We start from the raw sequence: 23483 nt of genomic DNA, 5'->3' as shown, positions 1-23483 counted from the left end.
GTGCGTGCACACTGGTGCACACACAATTTTTGGCCCAGGAGCCCAAAAAGGTTAGCCACCACTGCCTTATACCATCCCGATCAAATGGCTTTCCAGTCTGATTTTGAAAACCTCCAGTGATGCAGCACCCACAACTCTGCAGTCCCATTGATTAATTGTTCTGACTGTCAGGAAATGTTTCCTTCGTTCTAGGTTGGATCTCTCTTTAACGAGCTTCCACCCATCACTTCCTGTCCTGCCCTCTGGTGCTTTGGGGAATAAGTCAACCTTCTCTTCTCTGGGACAGCCGCTCAAGTACTGGAAGACAGTTATCCTTTGATTACTTCAAATCAGTGCTTTTGAGGGGAGCTTGGGTTTCATAACTTGCAGACATATAGCTCCTCACAACAGCTGATTTTTAGGGGGGAAAGGCAGAATAGCGTCTTTATCGACTCATTAAACCACCATCATACAACGTTCTAGATAAGGTTAAAAACGGAGAGGATGGTTTGTGGGTCAATGTATTGTGGGAAATGAAGCCACTGTTTTTGTATGTATTTGAATCAGACCATTATCCTATGCCATAATATTATTTAGTTGTTGGAGGACAAAAGTGCTATGTGAATTCAGCCACTGTATTTTGTTAACAGGGCTGGGTTTTGCATGCCATGTGAACACCCTGCTTTCAATTAATCAATAAAATACTAAGGGGCTCGACTAGAAGACCTCCAAGGTCCCTTCCAGCTCTATTCTGATTCTAATTCTAATTCCAGGAAGCATATATGCTGCCCAGATGAGACAATTCCAAAGATCAAAAGCTTTGCAAAAGCTAGCGTCTGCTTCATTTTAAACCCTAGAATTTGGTTCATTTTAAACCCTAGTAGAGAGAGAATGGTCCTTGATCACAGTTTAGCAAGATATTTTAGGCCTTGGTGGGAGCTACATTTTCAGCACTGCTGGACACGGCATTCCTTAAGAGTTCATTGTCCAAAATTAGAAACAGAATTTCAAATAGGTTCTGTGAGGACAGGATGACCTTAGATAGAATGGCAGGTGGTATTTCCTGGCTCCACACTCTGTTCCCAGCATTGCCTTTTTGTAGTTCTTGTCCTGTTCACTCAGCAAAGTTTCCTATCTGATCTCAGATAGAAATGCTAACTTCTCCCCCCAGTGCCAGAAAATACAGGCAGCAGAATCATATTGCAGTATAAGATGCTATTATTTTATTATGCCAATAATGAACACTATAGAGAGCGTTGCCAACAAAAGTGCGCATAGTCACGGCTATGGTTTTCCCAGATGCAATATATGGCTGTGAAAGTTGGACCATAAGAAAGACTGAGTGCCAAAGAATTGAGGCCTTTGAACTCTGGTGCTGGAGAAGACTCTTGGGAGTCCCTTGGACAGCAAGGCCATCCACCCGGTCAGTCCTAGAGGAGATCAACCCTGACTGCTCTTTAGAAGGCCAGATCCTGAAGAGGAAACTCAAATACTTTGGCCACCTAGTGAGAAGGAAGGAGGAATCACTGAAGAAGAGCCTAATGCTGGGAACAATTGAAGGCAAAAGAAGAAGGGGACAGAGAATGAGGTGGCTGGATGGAGTCACTGAAGCAGTTGGCGTGAGTTTAAATGGACTCCGGGGGACGGTAGAGGACAGGAAGGCTTGGAGGAACGTTGTCCACAGGGTTGGGATGGGTTGGACACGACTTCGCAACTAACAACAATGGAGATTGTAGACACCATTTTTAGTCATCCACATTTTAAAATCCCTATAAGAGGAGAAGTAGATTATTGGGAATAAAAATGTCTTTTTTTGAAGGTTTTTTGTTTTTTAAAAAAATACGTTTAGGTATTTAACAGTGTGTATTTAACACACTGGTTCTGTAGATCAGGATTAGCTCTGCTCATTTCTTGGCACCTCACCTTTTTTAAAAAAAAAAAAAGCAGGAAGCAGGACCCTCAGCTTCATTCCCAGAGAGTTGCCACTGAATAAAATGAATGATTCACGGACAGAAGGACGAGGATGTAGATCAAACAAATGTCAAAATGACTACCAAATGTTGTCAGAATTACTATCAGGATTGGATGGTGGTTTCCTACTATTCTGAAACAAAAAAGACATGGAAGCAATAATATAAGCCCTAGAAATAGGCATCATATGTCTATGGAAATAAATAATCAGTAGTCCCTATGTTCTCAAAGGGAGAACACTGAATCAATGTATACTCATGCACGGAATGCCCTTGCCCTCTCTGAAGCAGTGCTGTCTGGATTGTGCCCTCTTTGCATCCATTCAGAAATATTCAGGAAGGAGAGGAGGGGGAGAGAGAGAGGAGAGAGGAGAGAGAGAGAGAGAGAGAGAGAGAGAGATTTGCAATATTTTAAACAAAACTCCAAAATATCTGTGTTTATCTAAATTGAGTGTTCCCAGGTGCTTGGTATAGATAGAAAATTTTATAGCTCCTTCTTTTATACTTAACTCAGACTTACATGGGTAGCCTTTCCTGACCATCCTATGGGCAGAGACTTCAGAAAACAAAGGCCAATCAGAGAAAATAGTCTTACCTCCATGAAGAAACAGGTGAAGCTCAAACGATGCACCTTCCTAGGTAAACATTAACAACACATGGACTCAAACTCAGAATGGAAGAGGCACAATTGTAATTGGCATTAATGCAATGATGATTACCATTCTAACATTCTATTTGGTGTTATATTTGGTAGTTTGCATAATTCTTGTTCAAACAAGAAGGCCCTTTAGAGAAGTCCTACAGGAACGGTGGCTTTAAAAAAAAAGTTAAAAAAATTAAAATAATTTTTTAAATTATATGGTTCATGTTTAATTGCAAAGCATCAAAGAGATGTATTGAAGCATCTTGGAGTAGAGAAACTTTTGATATACATTATAGGCAATCAGCCTGCATAATTATAATTTCATAGGGCATGGGCTTAAGGACTAGCACATTAAGCATATAAGATCAATCACAGCCGCCAGAATAGCCTTTGCGCGGGTATGGAAAACACCAAATACCCCCAATGAAGAACTAATAATACACAAAGTAACAGAAAGTGCAGAGATGAATAGGCTAACAACGAAACTGAAAGAAAAAAGACGACTCTGAATTCTTTACAATTTGGAACAATTGGTATAAATGGCTAATAAACAGAACCAAGAAGATTTTGTACCTATTCCCGAGCTTCCACAGGAGAAACCCAACATTCAGTCCTTGAGTGAATGGATAACCCAACTCCAGCTTACCTGGCCAGTTACCCGTGAAGCATTGGATGATGCTCATCAAGCTCATAAGAAATTTGCAGATAAAAAGAGAGCTCCACAGAAACAATATCAAGTGGGGGATAAAGTTTTCTTGTCCACTAGATATTTGCAAACCACACAAAAGTCAAAAAAACTGGGACTTAAATATATTGGACCTTTTCCAATTGAACGGATTGTGAATCTCGTGGGGAAACTGTCGGGATTAGATTCATAAATACTTTAGGAGCTGCATCACTTTAGATTCAATCTCAAAGTACTTCAGAGACCATGGAATAAAAGCAGTGGCCTGCCACTGTTTAAAGCAGTTGCAAAGGGCACAATCTCTGGAAAAGGCGCAAGCATTAAGGAGTTATAAACAAAAAAACGTACTCCTCGACTTACTACCACAATTGAGTCCCACTGTCAGCTTTGGAAGCCATATTAGCACCAGACGCTTCCACACTGACACATTCTTGAGTCTGGGAAAATGGGAGGGGGAAATTTCTTGGAGCGTCTGTGGTTAGATATAACAGCATTCTTCTTCTAAGTCAAGGTCATGTTATTTCTGCACCTGGCAGAAGACTGGTTGAGGGGACATCTCAAGGTGGGATGGATGGTGATTGGGGCATGTGATGCAATGAGGGGTGCAGTGGGTGGATTTGTAATATTTTACTTATTGAAGGGAAACCCAGAACTTTCATATTCGGGATTTCCCAGATGTGCCAGTTTACTATTCTAATAAAAGGAACCTTTGAGAAGATGTCTGTCTCAGAGTTATTGATTGGAGTTGAGGTTTTCTGGAATACTGATCCCCCATATTTCTGTTGCTAAACGAGACAATTGTTAAATGCATTTTATTTTATGACCTTTATCTATTTGTCTATCTATCTATCTAAAAATTTTATGTTTTATTTTAACAACAAATCCATCCATTTAAACAGTGGGTCGACTGGGTATACATATCTTGTGCAATCGTAATTACAATTACAGTTATAATTAATTCAAATTTCTTACTATGATGTCAATGACTATATCCTTACTTCCAACTACTTTACCTAGTTAATCTTATCATTATCCATCTTTGTTTTCCAACCATTGATAAAATAAATCATATCATATAATATTCAGTTTGTTCTTTTTCTTTAATTGCCAAGGTTCATCTATTCATTTCTGCACATTCTAATATTTTCTTAATCACATTCTCTTCTGCCGGAATCTTTTCGCCCTTCCAATTTTTGCAAATACTATTCTAGCTGCGGTTAATACATGAATAATGACGTATGCATTTTCTTTACTGTAAGTTTCAGGTATCGTACCCTATTTTATGATCTTTCTGGCCAGGGTTGTTAAGTGAAACAAAAACTGCAGTTGTTAAATTAGCAATATTTTTGTAAGAGTGAATCTGGTTCTCTTACTGACTTTGTTTTTCAGAAGGTCACAAAAGGTGATCACATGACCCCGGGATACTGCAACCATCATAAATACATGTGTCCATATTTCGATCACATGACCATGGGCATACTGCAATGGTCGTAAGTATGAAAAATGGTCATAATTTTTCCCCAATGTTGTCACTAAATGAATGGTTGTTAAATTGAGGTCTACTCGTACTACCTTTACACTCAGAAGTGACTTCTGGACACATCATCCTAAAGTGCTGCATGATTGTGATCCTAAACATTGCAATAAGCTGAATTCTTTTTTTTGTAAAGATTTTTTATTTTTAACAACATAAACAAACACAAAACAACAAATAAAACCTTCTTTCAATTGTACAGTGTGTCGGTTGGTACATATTTCTTGTGTACATTATTGATAGTCTTTCCCTCTTAGATTTAAATTTATATTCATATTATATTAATCAGCTTTCCATGTTGTTTTATATTATTATTACATCATCATTAGACTTTAATTGCAAATTCACATTATTCTTTTTGAGCAAATTTCAGTTTTTACAAGTTCTAATTCATATTATAATTCCTTCTATAATAATTATAACATATCATTACCCTTGTATTATATTTACTATTGTATTGTATTTATATTATAAGCTGAATTCTTGACAATGTATAAATAGTGAGTTTCTTCTGAATTCCAGACAGATGCAATTAATTTAAATTTCTGTTTCATTCTTTAACCACAGTCTATATTTGAATGCATTAAATATGTTAATACAGAATATATAATTTAGATCTAATTTAAAAGACAGTTCATTGAAAGCCTAAACTCCATTTTTTCCAGTTCAACACCATAGTGTCAGCCCACCCAAATTGTGATGTGTTTTTTTTACTTGCCTTGTGCTAAAAAGCAATAAACTATAACGCTGAGGATTACATATGGTTATCCAGAAATAAGTCCCACTCTATCCAGCCTTTGTTGCTAGATTTACATATTTTGCTAGGCCATTTCTCACAATGAGAGGTTACTGAATAAGACATAATGGCTTGTTTACCTATTCTGCTTAAATCAAAATCAAGGAATTAATTGGGGTCAATTGGTTGGAAGCATATCACTGTAGCAGTGTTTCTCAACCTTGGCCATTTCACATTATTAGCATGCTGGCTGGGAAAATCTGGGAATTAAAGTCCATATGGCATAAAACGGCTCAGATTGAGAATGTGATGGGTTCAAAGTCATCCAGCCACTTTCCATAGCTAAGGCAGGACTAGAACTCACAGTCTCCTGGTTTCTAGGCTAGTCCCTTAACTCAGTGGTGAGATTCAATTTTTTTTACTAAGGATTGTGTGGGCGTGCCTTGTGGGAATGGCTTGGTGGGCATGGCAGGGAAAGATACTGTAAAATCCCTATTCCCTCCCCACCCCATTAACCTGCTTTCCAGCTCCGTTCTCCTATGCAGGCCAACAAAAGAAGACCCAGCCGATCAGTTGGGACTCGGGAGGCAGAGAAGAGATGGGGGCGGGGACAGTTAAGAGGTGGTATTAGCCGGTTCTCCGAACCACTCAAAATTTCTGCTACCAGTTCTGCTACCAGAACTGGTCAGAACCTGCTGAATACCACCTCTGCCTTAACCATTGCATCAAACTGGCTCCCTTGCAATTAGTAATTGTGGTGAATTTATTTTGGTGTGTCTTGATGCTGCTGCTATCATTATACCTTTAAATAATGCCCTTCAATAAATATTAATCACTGGTTTGGTTTCTATAGAACAGGATTGCTTTCTGAAGCTGCTAATAACCTATACCTTATGCAAGACCCAAACATTTCCCAAGGACTTTGTTGTACACCTTAATTCTCCATTCAATGTACTGTCCTTGTGTCTTTAATCTGTCCAGGCACAGCTGACTTTCAGCCTCTTTGTAGATCAACTCTCTTCATTCTTTCCAAGGTTTCACCATATCACTGAACTTTTCCAGCTTTAAAACGCTTCTCTTGCTTGATGGCATCAGTCCAGTGTCCATCCTTTGCCAGCCTCATTTTCTAGCACCCCCAGCCATTCCTAGTATAATAGATGTTTTGAAGGAATTGGATCACATGACTTGACCAAAATAAGATATGACACAACATAACCAGAATGGGAATCACAGGTCACATTAAGGCATGAAGAAAACCTGTTAAAGTAACTAACATTAGCCTGTGATGCAAAGGCAGCCTGTAGTTTGATAATAAGCATCTTAAATGGGTTGTGTGAACGAAGTCTTAGATAAGGATCCTTTAAATCCTTCCCCCAGAGTCCTTCAAATCTGCTGCCCTTTAAAACTTCAGCATAAATAGCAGATGGTCCTCCTTCCAACTATCCCCTTGAAGTCGTCTTTGTTATGGACATAATGCCCTGGACATAATACCAGAACACTTCCAAAAGTTATAACTGAGTTAATCATGCTAGATTAGTGTTTCCCAAACTTGGTAACTTTAGGATGTGTGGACTTCAACTCCCAGAATTCTCCAGCCAACCATACTCCTTGGCCTCTTGGATGGCCATTTATTCAGAAACTGGTCTGAGGCAAACTAATGGTTTCTCATTGATACTTGAGGGGCTGCCACAGAGAGGAGGGTGGGTCAACCTATTTTCCAAAGCACCCAAAGGCCAGACAAGGAATAATGGATGGAAACTGAACAAGGAGAGATTCAACCTGGAAATAAGAAGTTTTCTGACAGTGAGAGCAATCAACCAATGGAAGAGAAGTTGCCTTCAGAAGTTGTGGGAGCTTCATCACTGGAGGCTTTCAAGAAGAGACTGGATGGCCATCTGTCAGAAATGGTGTAGGGTCTCCTGCTTGGGTGGCGGTTTAGACTAGATGACCTACAAGGTCCCTTCCAATTCTGTTAGTCTGTTAATACAGCTCACCCAAAAGCTTAAGCCACAAACCAGATTCATACCTCACATTGACCCTAAGTAAGATTCGCATGTTCAGGGCTTAGTTTATGGTATGTACCTATGTGACTGAGACCCTATACAAACCCAGCCAGTGGGATTTATTCAAATGATGGCTTCTTTGTTTCGTGTGAAGCCAGTCATACCATGTTTTATTTAGCTCAGCTTAGTCAATGATATGAATCAAGTCACCGTGGTTTACAAATCAGAGCACCCAGCCCTTCTGACTCAGTGAATAAAAAAAGCCTGGTTTGGATATGAGATATGATTTCAGAGTCATATAAATAGGTGGGGTTCTCCCATTGCATTGTATTATATTTCTTTGGTATGGGCCTTCAAATGTTCTATGAACTCAGCCGTTGTAAACCATGGCTTAAAATGTAGGAGCTCTGCCAACTATGGTTTTCCTAATAAACCATACAACCCTGATCTTCTCATCTCCAGGCTACGTTTAATCTAGTCCAAATATTCCTCAAAGGGCCCCATTCACAGGACCTTCTGTTTCAAGCCCCTTTTAGGACAGTGAACCTGGGAGCCAAATGCTTACTTCAGTTCTTGAAATGATTTGTTTTCTTTTGTTGTTTCCTATCTTTTGAAATAAACACCCAGGGAGTGGGATTTTTCTAGACCAGAGAAACCAAAAAGTATGAAAAAGCATTTAAGATTTTCCTGTAATGAATAAGGCTAAGTATCAATCTTTGTGATTATTTAAATTGCTGAAGTCTCCTTTGGATGGGAATTCCTTGGGTGTATGGAGCAAATGCAACTACTGTTATTACCCAAATCTACCACTGGATATGTGACAGTTTGTTCACACTTCTAAAAAATATTTCCACAAGGCACTAATCTAGAGATAGCAGTATCTGTGAGGTTGGGAATCCACAAGTTGTGGGAGCTTCATCACTGGAGGCTTTCAAGAAGAGACTGGACTGCCATCTGTCAGAAATGATAACAGATAACAGATAATCAGAGTTGGAAGGGACCTTCTAGATCATCTAGTCCAGGGGTCCCCAACCACGGTCCGGGACCGGTCCCGGTCCGGAACAAGTCTTACCGGGCAGCTGGTTGCTGGCGCCGCCATCTTTTTGATAAAAAGTGCTTCCGGTGAGCTTTTCCGGGTAGAAAGCTCACCGGAAGCACTTTTTCATCAAAAAGATGGCGGCGTATGCGCTCGATGAGCTTTTCCGGGTAGAAAGCCATTTCTACCGAAAAAGCTCACCGGAAGCTGGCCGCCATCTTTTTGATGAAAAAGTGCTTCCGGTGAGGTCACCGGAAGCACTTTTTCATCAAAAAGATGGCGGCGCCCAGTTGATGCCGGCACCGGGCCGCGGCGCCCAGCTGATGCCGGTACCGGGCCGCGGCATAAAAAGGTTGGGGATCACTGATCTAGTCCCTCCCCCGCCCAAGCAGGAAACCGTGCCTACACCATTTCTGACAAATGGCAGTCCAGTCTCTTCTTGAAAGTCTCAAGTGATGGCGCTCCCACAACTTCTGAAGGCAGCTTCTGTTCCATTGGTTGATTGTTCTCACTGTCAAAAAGTTTCTCCTTATTTCCAGGTTGAATCTCTCCTTGTTCGATTTCCATCCATTATTCCTTATCTGGCCTACAGGCGCTTTAGAAAATAGTTTGACCCCTTCCTCCCCGTGGCAGCCCCTCAAATATTGGAAGACTGCTATCCTGTCTCCCCTGGTCCTTCTCTTTACTAAACTAGCCATGCCCAGTTCCTGTAACCATTCTTCATATGTTTTAGTCTCCAGTCCCTAATCATCCTGGTTGCTCTTCTCTGTACTTTTTTTAGAGTCTCAACATCTTTTTTATAACGTGGTGACCAAAACTGGAGGCAGTATTCTAGGTGTGGTCTTACTAAGGCTTTATAGAATGGTATTAGTACTTCCTTTGATCTTGATTGTATCCCTCTGTTAATACAATTTAGGACTGCATTAGCTTTTTTGGCTACTGCTGCACACTGCTGGCTCATATTTAGCTGGTGTAGGTCTCCTGCTTGGGCAGGGGGTTGGACTAGATCAGGGGTCTTCAAATCTGGCAAGTTTAAGACTTGTGGGCTTCAATTCCCATAATTCCTCCTCCAATCATGTTAGCTCAGGAATTCTGGGAATTGAAGTCCTCCAGGCAAAGTGGCCAAGGTTGGAGACCCCTGGACTAGATGACCTACAAGGTCCCTTCCAACTCTGTTAATCTGTTAAACTCAGCCTCCCAACTACCTGGAGAGCTGTAGGAGACCATCTATGGAGGGTTTGATATCAAAAGGGGCACAATAATTATTTTCAGATCAGTGGAAAAGGGAGCAATAGCCCTCCCAACCCCAACCGTAATCTTGTTCCCCAAGCAGCCTGAAATCAAGTTGTCATATTCAGCTATTTTTTTGTTGCTGAATTTTGATAGTATAATCTGATCACACTATTCCAGAGTGGAACAGTGACCAGTGAAGTCTTAATGTTTCATCTAGCTTTAGTGGTACAGATACTCCATGACTTATAACCATTCATTTAGTGACTGTTCACTGCAAGAGCAGTGAAAATGTACGACTGGTTTTTTTTACGCTCGTTATCACCACTGAAGCATCCCCAAGGCCACGTGATCAAAATTCAATCCTTGGCAACTGGCATGTATTTATGACAGTTTCAGAGTCCTGGGATCATGGGATCACCGTTTGCAATCTTCCCCAGCTGGCTTCTGACCAACGAAGTCAATGGCAGAATCCAGCTTGGCTTAATGATTGCACGATTCACTTAATTGCAGATATTTGCTTAACAACTGTAGCCAAAAAAAAAAAAAAAAGGTCATAAAAGGAGACACTTCACATAACAAATGCCTGGCTTATCAACATAAATTCCGAGCTCCATTGTGGTCGTAAGACAAGGACTACCTGTACCTATCACCTGTACAACTCAGCACTTGCTTCCTTCAGCTATCTAAGAACCGAAGTTGTGCTTCATCCCAAACACCGATGCCTTAATGGGGATGAAACTGCAGCATGTGCACATCTGGGAATTTTTGACTGCATATTCTGCAAGGCTGGAAACGTGCCCTTTATCTTGCCACACGTACAAATTTTATTGCAGAAGGCAATGAGTATCTGGGTATTGTTGCAGTCTGCTTCCAAACCCTGAGTGTATAAATGGCGTGTGTTTCTTGATGAAGCTAATTAAGGGTTCCATTATAGCAGGAAGCTCCTTGTGCAAGTCTGATGTTGACATTGATAGAATCAGTGTATCCTGCTCATCCTTCTGTCAAAAGCACTAAGTGAAGAGATGTGGGTTTTATGAGGAGATCCACTGAACCAATGAAAGATCATGAGCCACTGAAAGCAACGCAATGGTTAAGAGTAGGGACAAGAAATCTGGTGACCTCTTCATACTTGAGACTTTAATTCCCACCACTCTCAGGTAGCATGAAACTGATAAAGAATTGTTCAAAACATCTTGAGGCTGCCGGGTTCAATATAGTTGGATTAGGGTGTGGGAACTGGATTGGAAAGGTAAGGATTATAAATTACGCACAGTCACAAAGCTTATTGAAAAGCTTCAAATTAGCAATGTTCTCCTAGTGTAATCACTCTCAGATAGTTGTGGTGAGGATAACATGGCTGGGAGCAGAATGAATAACCTATTGCATTTTGGGTGTAGTTGAAGTGTACAGATGCAATAAAAAATTCAAGAGTGTGACTTTTTTATTTTATATTTTATTTGATTTGTCAATTGCTTACAAGATAACAGGTATAAGTATAAACATAGTTATGAATACATGGATACATATAAGAAAAAGAAAAGAAACAATAGGACAGGGACGGTAGGCACGTTGGTGCGCTTATGCACACCCTGTTCACACAATACACAAAAGCACCAATTTGCTTTTTGCTTGTTAAATAAAGCACAATTGGCTGGATTTGCACTAGATGGCCTTAACCAGGCATTCTGTTTTTCAAACCATTTTGGCTTAATGTATGAACCTACCATGTTATGGCTTATTTTTTTGTTTTAATCCAAAAAAAGGTTACGTTTTTGGCAGCCAGGTACTACGTTCAACATTCATTACTGCCAAGGAGCACTTTATGTAAGTTGATGGGGCTGGAATTTTCCATTTTATTCAGTGTGTGTGCATTTTGTAGGGAATTCCCCCCACCCTTTTTTCCTCCTAACTCTATAGCTTCCATGGTTTCCAATCTCAAAATGGCAGGAAACTGTAATCACCTTGCCAAAATCAACAGCAAAATTGGAATCAGCATTAGACCTGTCAATAAAAGAATGAAGATCTGGATAGGACCTTATGGTTACAAGTTGTCCATCCCTATTTTATGCTAAGATTTTCAACACATGTAAAACAAAGTATTAGAGAATACAAAATAACAGAGCTATTCCAACCCCCTGGCCAAGGAGGAGACTGGACTAAACCATTCTGGACAAATGGCTATCCAATCTCTTCTTAAAAACCTCCAGTGATGGAGCACCCACAACTTCTGAAGTGGTTCCACAGATGAATTGTTCTCACTGTCAGGATGAATGTCTGTATTGGCTGGAGATGATGGGGATGATGGTCTTGTAATGTGAGAATATAAGAGACAGCAGTCCTTGGTCATTCAGAATGTGCCCCTGGCAAGATTGAGGTAGGTTGTTTTAAGGTGACTGGCCCTTTTTCTCCAGAGCGTCTCCTGCTTTGTGGCTTCTACCTTATTCTGATCTTCCCTTTTTCAGTTAATTATAGTATGTGATTAGGGTATCTCTTAATTGGCTTCTCTTTGAGTAGCCTCATAGCTGGAAATCCTACTGTATGCTTCCAGACGTCACATGTCCTCAGAAGCTTTCTTTGATGTCATTAGATTTCTAGTGATTTAAACAGCCGCATGGGTTCAAGCTAATCATACACACTTGTGTCATAATCTCCACTCTTCTTATATGCTGTTGGATCCTGCTTATAGCTCCGCTTTGAGAAAACCTTTGAGAGAGGAGAGTACGATTGCAAGTACAATGGAGGAATTATGAATCCTGCTTTGACTTGCCCAAAGAGCTGTGGTGACACGGTGGCTAGAATGCAGCATTGCAGACTAAATTCAGCTCACTGCCAGGAGTTCGATCCTCACAGGCTCCAGGTTGACTCAGCCTTCCATCCTTCCGAGGTCGGTAAAATGAGGATCCAGATTGTTGGGGGGCAATAGGTTGACTCTGTAAACTGCTTAGAGAGGGCTGTAATGCTGGCTACCTGTCACGGTTCCACGCCAAGCCAGCAAAAGAAGAGGCCACACTGTGAGCAGAATGGGTCTCTTTACTGGAGTCTCAGCTTGGCACGTGGTGAACAATATCAGTAAAAAGGGTTTCTAGTCAGCATTAGTGGCTTCTGCTAGCCAGCTGGCTATACGGACTCAGCATGCCCCACTCTCCTCTTCCCGGTTGCTCCCAGCTGTCTCCAGCAAGTACTTTTTTGGCCCGGCTCCAGCAAGTACCCTTCGAGCCCAGTTGTTCCCTGGCCAGCTCCAGCAAGTACTCTTCAGGCCTGAGTGGCTTCTGAACCAACCACAGATGGCTTGCCTTCCTGGCTCCTCTCCAGTGGTGGGATTAAAAATTTTTTACTACTGGGTTCTGTGGGCATGGCTTGGTGAGGCGTAGCATGGCTTGGTGGGCGTGGCAGGGGAAGGATACTGTAAAATCTCCATTCCCTCCCAGTCCCCACCCCACTAACCTGCTTTCCAGCTCTGTTCTCCTGTGTAGGGCAACCAAAGGAGACCCAGCCAATCACCTGGGACTCGGGAGGCAGGGAATAGAGGGGGGCGGGGCCAGTCAGAGGTGGGATTTGCCGGTTCTCCAAACTACTCAAAATGTCTGCTACCAGTTCTCCAGAACTGTTCAGAACCTCTGCTCCTCTCCCAGTATGAGTCCCATCACCCAACACCCATCTGTGCCCCATGCACCCCCTCCCCCTGTGCGTGTGTGGCAACTCCAAAACAGTGTATTTAGCAATTTTGAACGGTGCGCTGTCTTGGACGTTGACAAGGACTATGAAGCAGCTTATAAGTCCAAGTGCTGTTGCTTTTGCTATCTGTCAGGCGTAAAGAATCAGGACCATCCATTAGATTGCAGAATAGAAGATTTATTCAAGTCTATACACAAGAACCTACTCATCTAAAGTTCAACGCTAAATTGGCACCAGATAAGGGTCAGCAGGAGGGGTTGGGCTTGGACTGTTTGTAGGAACGTAATGATTCTAAGCTGATGACATGCCTAACTCTGCCCCCCTCCTACCTCTGCTTCTCTTTTCCTACAACATTGTTGCTATGCTGTGGAAACGACTGTTGAGGTTATGCTCCAGAAGCCAAGAACTGAAGAGGAAGAATCAGATCACTGCAATTGATTATCCTCATGCATTTTTTTTAAAGACAAAAGGAGCAAACATGGTACACAAGGATCTCTTAATTGATAGGCCAAGCAATCTATCAGAGAGCACTGTCATGTAAATCAGTGGTCCCCAACCAGCTTGGTAGCCCGGCAGGGGTGGAGACTGGATAGTTCCTTGTGAGTAGTAGGCAGGGTGTGCGTGTGCAACTCCATTTGTGTGACAGGCAGGTGCATGAATGCACTGCTCGCAAAAGGGAGCTTTGTATGTAAGGAAAAGGAAAAACCACTTCCAGTTGCACAAGGGAAGCTTTATGCACAAGATGGCCACCGCTTGAGCGAGGGGAGCTTCGTGCGTGAGGGAAAATGGCTGCTATTTGTGTGAGGGAAGTTTCACGTGTAAATGCAAGACAACCCATGTTCGCACAAGGGAAGTTTTGCACACATATATAATATACCACTTTATAATGCCTTGGTAAGGCCACACTTGGAATATTGCATTCAGTTTTGGTCGCCACGATGTAAAAAGGATGTTGAGACTCTAGAAAGAGTGCAGAGAAGAACAACAAAGATGATTAGGGGCCTGGAGGCTAAAACATATAAAGAACAGTTGCAAGAACTGGGTATGTCTAGTTTAATGAAAAGAAGCACTAGGGGAGACATGATAGCAATGTTCCAATATCTCAGGAACTGCCACAAAGAAGAAGGAGTCAAGCTATTCTCCAAAGCACCTGAGGGCAGGACAAGAAGTAATGGGTGAAGACTAATCAAGGAGAGAAGCAACTTAGAACTAAGGAGAAATTTCCTGACAGTTAGAACAATTAATCAGTGGAACAACTTGCCTCCAGAAGTTGTGAATGCTCCAACACTGGAAGTTTTTAAAACAATGTTGGATAACTATTTGTCTGAAGTGGTGTAGGGTTTCCTGCCTAGGCAGGGGGTTGGGCTAGAAGACCTCCAAGGTCCTTTCCAACTCTGTTATTCTATTCCATTCTACATGCACCTGTTCCACCACCTGCGCGGTCTGGTTCAAAACACATTGTGGCCCAATAGTGGGCCATGGACCCCTAATTAAATGGTTTCAACATACCTGTCTATTAGTTCAATTTTCTTTTCTATTTCCTCAATCCACTCTTAAATAGAGAAGTATCTCAGAAGGAAATGAAAGATGCAGAAGATAATCAGAATAATTCCTAATGGCTAAAACTTTCAGGGGCTAAATTCATCTAACACTTTTTGTTTCAGTGTGTTTTGCAATCCTAGCCATTTTGCCTAGTGTACACTGACCTATAATCTAACCAAATTGCCCGAATCCATTCCACTACCTGTAAAGTCACAAAACCAACCCCGCAAATATTAAAACTAACCAAGCTTAGCATGTAGAACAAATACACTTGTCAAATGTGTGACTCATGTACCGGTTGTTAGGGAACACTGAATAAACAGAATTATTTCTACAAATAATGAAGGTATGATAACCAACATCTAAAAGAAAATAAATTGCCACTAGATCATTGTTTGCTTAATCTTGGTTTAGTAGACAAAATGTGGGCTATAGAAAGCAATTTTACTTAAAATAAATGCAAACATACCAACACAGGTTGAACTAAGAGTACCATGTGATGTAAATGTACTATTAGATTTGTAAACTCATCTGATAAGGTATATTATGTGAAGTTTGTGAACTCAGTGCCGGAATGGATGTTTTTATGGTGGGCAAATTTTGAATGAAGGATGCAAGTTGGTTGAAACTTGGAATACAGCTGTTAACTCTGGGAGATCTAACCCACAATTTGTAGTTGCACTTGAGTTGACGAAATCTACTTTCCAAAGTGTCTTGCTTGTAAATTTAATTATAAAGCCAGAGCATCAAAGACACAATCAGTCCAAATTAGTATCACATACCAAAGAAACAATGCTTTGCAATTTTGCCTTTCCTTTTTCATTTGGGAAAAAAACAAGGAATATATTACAGAAAAGCTTGGGTGTTTCTGCCCTAGTTTGCTAGATAAAACTGAAAACATGCTAAAAATACCATAAAGGCAAGGTTCACAAAACACACGATGTCAAAGCCTAATTACATTATGGCTTTAACTCTGTTTAAACCCCAGGAGCAACTCTCAAATCAAGGGAAGTTTTTATCTTCATCATATTGTTTCTATTTTGCCAGTATTGTGTACGAATACTGATAAAGCTAGACAATCAGATAGAGTTGACTACTCTAGCCAGAAAAGAGAATATAGGTACAGGTAGTCCTCAACTTACAACAGTTCACTTAGTGGTTGTTCAAAGTTACAACAGCCCCGAAAAAGTGATTTACTACCGTTTTTCACATTATGACCATTTTTCACACTTATGACTGTTGCAGCATCCCCATGGTCGCATGATTTACATTCAAGATGCTTGACAACTGACTCACATTTATGACAATTGCAGTATCCCAGGATCATATGATCACCAAGAAAAGTCAAGGGGAAAACCAAGGTCACTTAACAACCATGTTACTAATATAACAACTGGAGTGGTTCACTTAACAAAGGTGGCAAGAAAAGTCGTAAAATAGAGCAAAACTCACTTTCACACATTTCTCACTTAGCAACAGAAATGTTAGGCTCAATTGTGATTGTAAGTTGAGGATTACCTGTAGTCCTGAACTTACAACCATTTAATTAGTGATCGTTAGAATGGGAAAAAGTGACTTGTGACCAGTTTTCACACTGTGATCATTGCACTATGATGGTCACATGATCAAAATCCACACCATCCCAGGGTCATGTGTTCACCATTTGTAACTGTTTCCCAGCTGGCTTCCGACAAGCAAAGTCAATGTGGGAAACCAGATTTGCTTAATAACCACGTCTCAGTTAACAGCTGCTTCACTTAACTACTGTGGCAAAAAGATCATAAAATGGGGTGCAACCAGAGGTGGTATTCAGCAGATTCTGACCAGTTCTGGAGAACCGGTAGCGGAAATTTTGAGTAGTTCGGAGAACCGGCAAATATCGCCTCTGAGTGGCCCCGCCCCCATCTCTTCTCCGCCTCCCGAGTCCCAGCTGATTGGCTGGGTCTTCTTTGGTTGCCCTGCACAGGAGAACGGAGCTGGAAAACAGGTTAGTGGATTGAGGAGAGAATGGGGATTTTGCAGTATCCTTCCCCCAAGAATGGGGAGGAAATGGGAGATTTTACAGTATCCTTCCCCCTGCCACGCCCACCAAGCCACGCCCACAGAAGCAGTAGTAAAGAAATTTGAATCCCACCACTGGGTGCAACTCACTTAATAACTGTCTTGCTTAGCAAACACAAACGTTGGACTTAATTGTGGTCGTAAGTCAAGATCTACCTGTGTGCATATTAAGGGGCAAAGAAGAGGATAAAAGGAGAAAGAGATTAGGGTAAAATTGATGGCTGGTAATTTATACAGACAGGTCCAGATTTAAAATTAGAAAGATGCTCTCACTCTATAATGGGGAAATCTGTGCCAGGGAAGCTGTGGAATTACACTGTCATCCAGGCATGCATTGTGAGTAAACTCTACCAAAGGCAGTGCTGTTCTTCCTGAGGGATATTCTTCTTTAACACGGATACAGACTGGACAGCTTTTCAAAGACAGAGCTGTTCTTTGTGCAGGAAGACATGTATCTATTCTAAAATAGGAAGAAATATACAGGGGTAAATGTAAACCAGTGTGAAGAGCTTTGACATTACGCAGCAAGCAGCTGTGGTAAACAGCCAGCACAGTGTATTTAAATCATTCCACTAAAATGCAACATATCATTATGACATCCCTGGAAACCACAGGTTTAAAAAAGGAACTTCCTGGGTTGCTAGCTATTTACAGTTAAGGAACAAATGATCCAGGTTTTGCTATGTTCTTTTACAAACACATCACTATAAAAACCTGCCTACACAAGTTTTTCTGCAGAATTAGCAAACCTCTCCACAGCATATCCTATTCACGCCCCTCCAATGCTAAGTAATTAACTAAGGTGGACATTTCTTTGTTCTTCTTCAATCTTTTTGTTCAATTATTCTCAAGCCTAGGATTGTCTGTTTTTCTCACATGGCGGTTAAGGGATTCTGGAATCTCACACTTGGACTGCAACTTCATCGGCCCACCTAGGAATGGCACGAGAACTCGTAATCTGCACCAAAAAATAATAAGAAAACTGACGCAAAGTTGTCAGATAAGCTAAAATGCATCCAGATTTCTCCCTCTATCTCCATTATACAGTAAAATGAGGAGGCATTTGATATCAAAGTTGAGAGATCCAAAGAATGTTCTGAGATCCCCAGAATGTCTTCATCACTGGCCGTTTTAACTTGAAGCTTTAGGGAGTTAGATTTCCTAATCACTGTTATACTCAATAGTTAATTAGTCAAATTGTGCTGCCTATTCTCTGAAGATTCCTCTCAGTCTCCACTTTCACAACAAAAAGGTGTAGTCTCTTTCTTCCATCACCAAACTTCAGTCAACATGGAAAATCCAAGGTAGGACCTGTGTTGATCTTCTTCCATTAATTACGCTAGGAGACATGAGTGATCTGATGAACAATTGGAGAGCAACATACTTCATAGTCGCATTATGTCAGTACCGCTAACGGATAGTCCTCGACTTACATCCATAATTGGAGCTGGAATTTATGTTGCGAAGCAAGGTTTTTGTTAAGTGAGTTACACCTGATTTTATGACTTTTTGTCACCGTTGTTAAGTGAATCATTGCAGTTCTTAAGTCAATCATGCCATCATTAAGCAAACCTGGATTCCCCCATGGATTTTGCTTGTTGGAAGCCGGCCCAGGAAGGTTGCAAATGGTGCTCATGTGACTCGAGGATGGTTGCTGGAGTGCCCAAGTTTTGATTCTGTGACTCTGGGTATGCTGTGATGGTTATAAGTGTGAGGACCGGTTGTAAAGTATGAGGACCGGTAGTAAATCACCTCTTTTGGTGCTCTTGTACCAAACAAACTGTTGCTAAATGAATTATTATAAACCAAGGACTACTTGTATTCTCAAAGTAATTATTATGAAAAACAAATAAGATTGTCCCCTTAGAATAAAAGGGTTGGAAGGGATCTCAGATTTATCTAGGTAGCGCAGCTCTTGACACGCATAAACCATGGTCAATTTTTCCTCCTCATTTTCGGTTGCCATTTTGCATATTTCCAAAGAACCTCACTTGGAGGGTCCTTTTATTCAAATGTTTTCCAGTATTGTGAATAAAGGCAAGAGGTTCAACTCTGCTATCCACCCTTAATGTGTGTTTGTGCCTAAACCTGATTCATCTTCTCCCAATCAAAAGATCTTTCCAGATCAGTGATTCATTTTCCCGAACACATTGGAGGATAGGAAAGGGCAAAAAAAAAAAAATGAAGCATTGAACCCATTCCTCCTTAAATTTCTAACCTGCAAGCTTATTCACTTAACAACAATTGAAAAACATGAAAATAGCCTCAGCCATGTTCAAGGCAGGGGATTTGGTTTTGAGAATCCTGTGGTTCGCATACATGCAAAAGTTAGGACAAAAATGATGAGGGATGATGACTCCAGAGGACAAAATTGAGGATGTGCCCAGTCCACAAAATGTCAGTTCTTTGATGGAGGCAAGGAAATGGAATAAGACAGAACAGAGCATACAAAATAAACTGGTTAATCAAACTTACAGACTGCTTCAGTCACAATCTGCAACACAGCAGTTTTAGAATTCCTAAAATATACAAGGCACCAAAATGAAAATAAGAAATAATAATATAACCCACATTAGAGAAACAGCAAAGCCCATTACAAAAATCACCTTGGTTTACCAAGGGAGCTGGATGTCCTAGTCCTGATGAAGAAGCCACATTTTCAACCCAGTTTTTCTTACTGCATTATTTCACTTCAATTTCACTTACAGACACTTGTAAAGAAAACTTTCTTAGCTCTCTGTTAGAAAAAATGTCAAGATGCCCTCGGTTTTTATCAGCGTGCCTCCCACACTAGAGAACATTTTATATACTGTATAAGGGTTCATGTCCCCTCAAATCTTGGCATTGAAATTGGCAATGCTCATTTTCAATAAAAAAAGAAGACATTCAATGCTTCTGAGTCTGCTCCTTAATGTTCTAGGCCCACAAACTGAACGTCCAACAGGAACAAACAGGTTCAAAGTCCCATTTCTGCCAGTGCAGTCAGATAACAGATAACAGATAATCAGAGTTGGAAGGGACCTTGTAGGTCATCTAGTCCAACCCCCCGCCCAAGCAGGAGACCCTACACCATTTCTGACAGATGGCAGTCCAATCTCTTCTTGAAAGTCTCAACTGATGGCGCTCCCACAACTTCCAAGGGCAACTTCTGTTCCATTGGTTGATTGTTCTCATGGTCAGAAAGTTTCTCCTTATTTCCAGGTTAAATCCCTCTCCTTGTTCACTTTCCATCCATTATTCCAGTCACTATATCATTGCCCAGTCTTTGTGCCACCTTAGCTGCCAGAAGAAAGTACAGCACCTGGTCCCCCAAGATTGTTCTTTCCTTGTCTTAGAAAGACCTTAAATTTGCATTTATATTCCAAATGACAAATATAGTACCAATAAAGGAGAATATTTGTAGCTCAGGGTTGAAATGAGGGGACCTCGGTGCCCTCTGAGTTTGGTTGTTTTCTTGCAGATGCTACATTATCCAAACGAGGTAACAATATCAGCCCATGAATGGATAGAGATGGAGCAGAATAAAATGTAATGAGAATTGGTGGTTTTCTTGCAGATGTTTTATTACCCAAACTAGATACTAGCACTGGTGATGTTACCTAGTTTGGGTAATGAAACACCTGCAAGAAAACAAACCAAGCTCAGAGAGTACCAAGGACCCCTCATGGTACAGCTGTTTATATAATACTTGTACTATATTGTATTATTACTTGTATAATAATACTTCAGTTGTTTGGCGTATAGAATGTTGAGTACCAAAAAAAAGATCCTTACTGTCCTTGAAGGCAACACTAGAGCAAAACTCTTAGCTCTTAAGTTCATTATCACTTATATGGTTGATACACCAGAGGTGGCATTCAGCAGGTTCTGACCAGTTCTGGAGAACTGGTAGCGGAAATTTTGAGTAGTTTGGAATACCACCTCTGAGTGGCCCCGCCCCCATCTATTCTCTGCCTCCCGATCGGCTGGGTCTTCTTTTGTTGCCCTGGAGAAGAGAATGGAGCTGGAAAGCAGGTTAGTGGGGTGGGGAGGGAATGGGGACTTTGCAGTATCCTTCCCCTGCCACGCCCACCAAGCCACACTCACAGAACCAGTAGTAAAAAAAATTGAATCCCACCACTGTGCTACACTAAGTATCTACATGGACAAGCCAAATGGTCTGGCTGTGCCTCAGAAGGACTGGTTCACACAAATTACTAAACCATGGGGCTCTAACCTTGGCAACTTTAAGACTTGTGGACTTCAACTTCTGGAATTCTGGAAGTTGAAGTCCACAAGTCTTAAAGTTGCCAAGATTGGAGACCCCTGTACTAAACTATATGATGAGCTAGGCAGAAGAAAGCAAATATCATTTCTCCCGCAAGGGCTACTGAGGCCTGATGTGATAAACTCATAGAGGGGAGTAATGTTTTCAGACAGTTCTTGGCTTTTCGGATCTTTGCAGGTTGTAATGCTTGTACTTTGTGTTTTTGGAGGGACCTAAAACCAGGAAAGATCATACAAAAGAAAATTGCCAGTTTTGCCACCAAATCTTGGCGGTCTGGTGTGAGGATGCTCTAGAAACTTTACAAATGAGGCTGTGACTGCATGTTGTCCAGCTTCTGAGTGTTTGTCTGAAACATGGACTTGGAGCTTTCAGGTTGTCAAGACCCACTAGCTGGGGAATTACAAGCACTTAATGTTGACAGTTCAACAAACAACAACAGTTCAACAGGAGTTCATTAACTCTGTTAAGAGCAGCAGGCTGATTGCCACCATGCCATTGAATTCAAGGAAAAACTACTCATGTAAAAGTAGAGCTGAACAATATAAGATGTATAAAAGAGTCTTCGCAAAAGCATTGCAAAAATAGAAGCACCACAGGGAAGTCAAAGGACAGGGGAGAAATGTACCATGCCATTGGTAACTAAGTTGAGTTCATGCCAAGATACACATTCAACTATAATTCTGAAAGAATGAAGGTTAAGAGATATGAAAGAGCATATTCTGTAAGATATACATACTCAATCCTGGGCATAACAAGCTCTTATTTTCCCAGCAGAATGGGCACAATGATTGTCCTGGCTCAGTGCCTGGAAGAAAAGCCAGGTCTTTTGTGATTCTATAAAAGCCAAATAGGGTCAGGGCCAGCCAAACCTCCAGTGAGGGGGGGAGGACTTGTTCCAAAGGACAGGTGCAACAGCAGAAAAGGCACATCGGGGGTCTCATTAGAATAATACTGCTTGGGGGACTGGCGCATGCTCACCCTGTACAATTTAATGGAATGGACCGAAATAACCAGAGATAGGCGGTGTCCCAAATAACCCAGGTCTGTCCCATGCAAGCATTATAAGTTATAAACAATACTTTGACTTGCATCTGGAAGTCTATACAGAGCCAGTAGAGCTTATGGAATAGTGGTGTTAATAGGTGTACTGATGTTTGCCCGTTACTACTCAATGCCACTTGCAGATCTTCAAGGGCAGTTCCATGTACAGCATACTGCAGAATAAAAATGAAAGATAACCAAGATATGAGCAATTATGAGCAGGTCCTTTTAATCCAGAAGGAGATGCAAGATGGAGCCATGAACTGCCTCCTAATCAAGTAAGCTCAAGTAGACCTCCAGATTATCTGCAGCTCTGAGTGGGCAAGTAAAACCTCACCTAGTTTTAAATACAGAAAATCTTCAGATTTGGCCCAGTTGCTTGGTCTTCCTAGGGTTAAGCATTAAATTTACTGAAATTAACCAGCTCAACCATGTTTACCTTTAGCTCAGATTGTGTCCTGTAGGTATGGAGGGGGAAAGATATGGAATTATTGTTTCAATTCATCAGAATTGATTTAAGAAATCACAATTACATTTTAATGTTTCTCTTACAGGTTCACCAGCACAATATTAGCTGTAACAGGGAGCTGCAGCATTCCCTCACATTTCATATGCATTTGCAGTATAACCATACATCTTTAATTTACACCAAGGGTCTTCAAACTTGGGCAAGTTTAAGACTTGTGGACTTCAACTCCCAAAATTCCTGAGCTAACATGACTGCAGGAGGAATTCAGGGAGTTGAAGTCCACAAGGCTTAAAGCTATCAAGTTTAGAGACCCCTGATTTACACAGTCAGTTCTTTTTTTTTTCTTTCTGTTTACAATAATACGCTACATAAAATTTCAGGAAAATTATCCATATCTCACCAATATACTTTATCTCATCCAATCTGCCCAAAGACCAATCTGATTCAAAATCATGGCTTGTTTCCCATATTACGTTTTCAATACTTGATTGAATTCTGAAAAAATAAAAAGACAAGAGTTCTTTTAAACGTGTGTCCAGTATTGTCCCATGCTTTGGTCCACTCCCTTCATTTATATATAAACGAAATATTACACATACATAATATATA

At 41.0% G+C, this 23483-nt stretch overlaps 1 long non-coding RNA gene across 1 annotated transcript; it reads right to left on the bottom strand.

The window, feature by feature from the left end:
- Window positions 1-1919: 1919 nt before the first annotated feature.
- On the bottom strand, window positions 1920-23384 carry LOC113417604 (uncharacterized). The gene is made up of 3 exons (XR_003371637.2): window positions 23275-23384; window positions 2545-2584; window positions 1920-2083 (listed from the first exon to the last, which is right to left on the bottom strand). It is a non-coding gene; the product is annotated as an uncharacterized LOC113417604 (long non-coding RNA).
- Window positions 23385-23483: the final 99 nt, after the last annotated feature.

This window comes from Notechis scutatus, chromosome 8 (assembly GCF_049901735.1).
Source record: "Notechis scutatus isolate UNSWTSFEM ecotype Mainland chromosome 8, rNotScu1.2, whole genome shotgun sequence".
Lineage (NCBI taxonomy): Eukaryota > Metazoa > Chordata > Lepidosauria > Squamata > Elapidae > Notechis > Notechis scutatus.
This window is presented reverse-complemented; position numbering and strand designations above follow the sequence as displayed.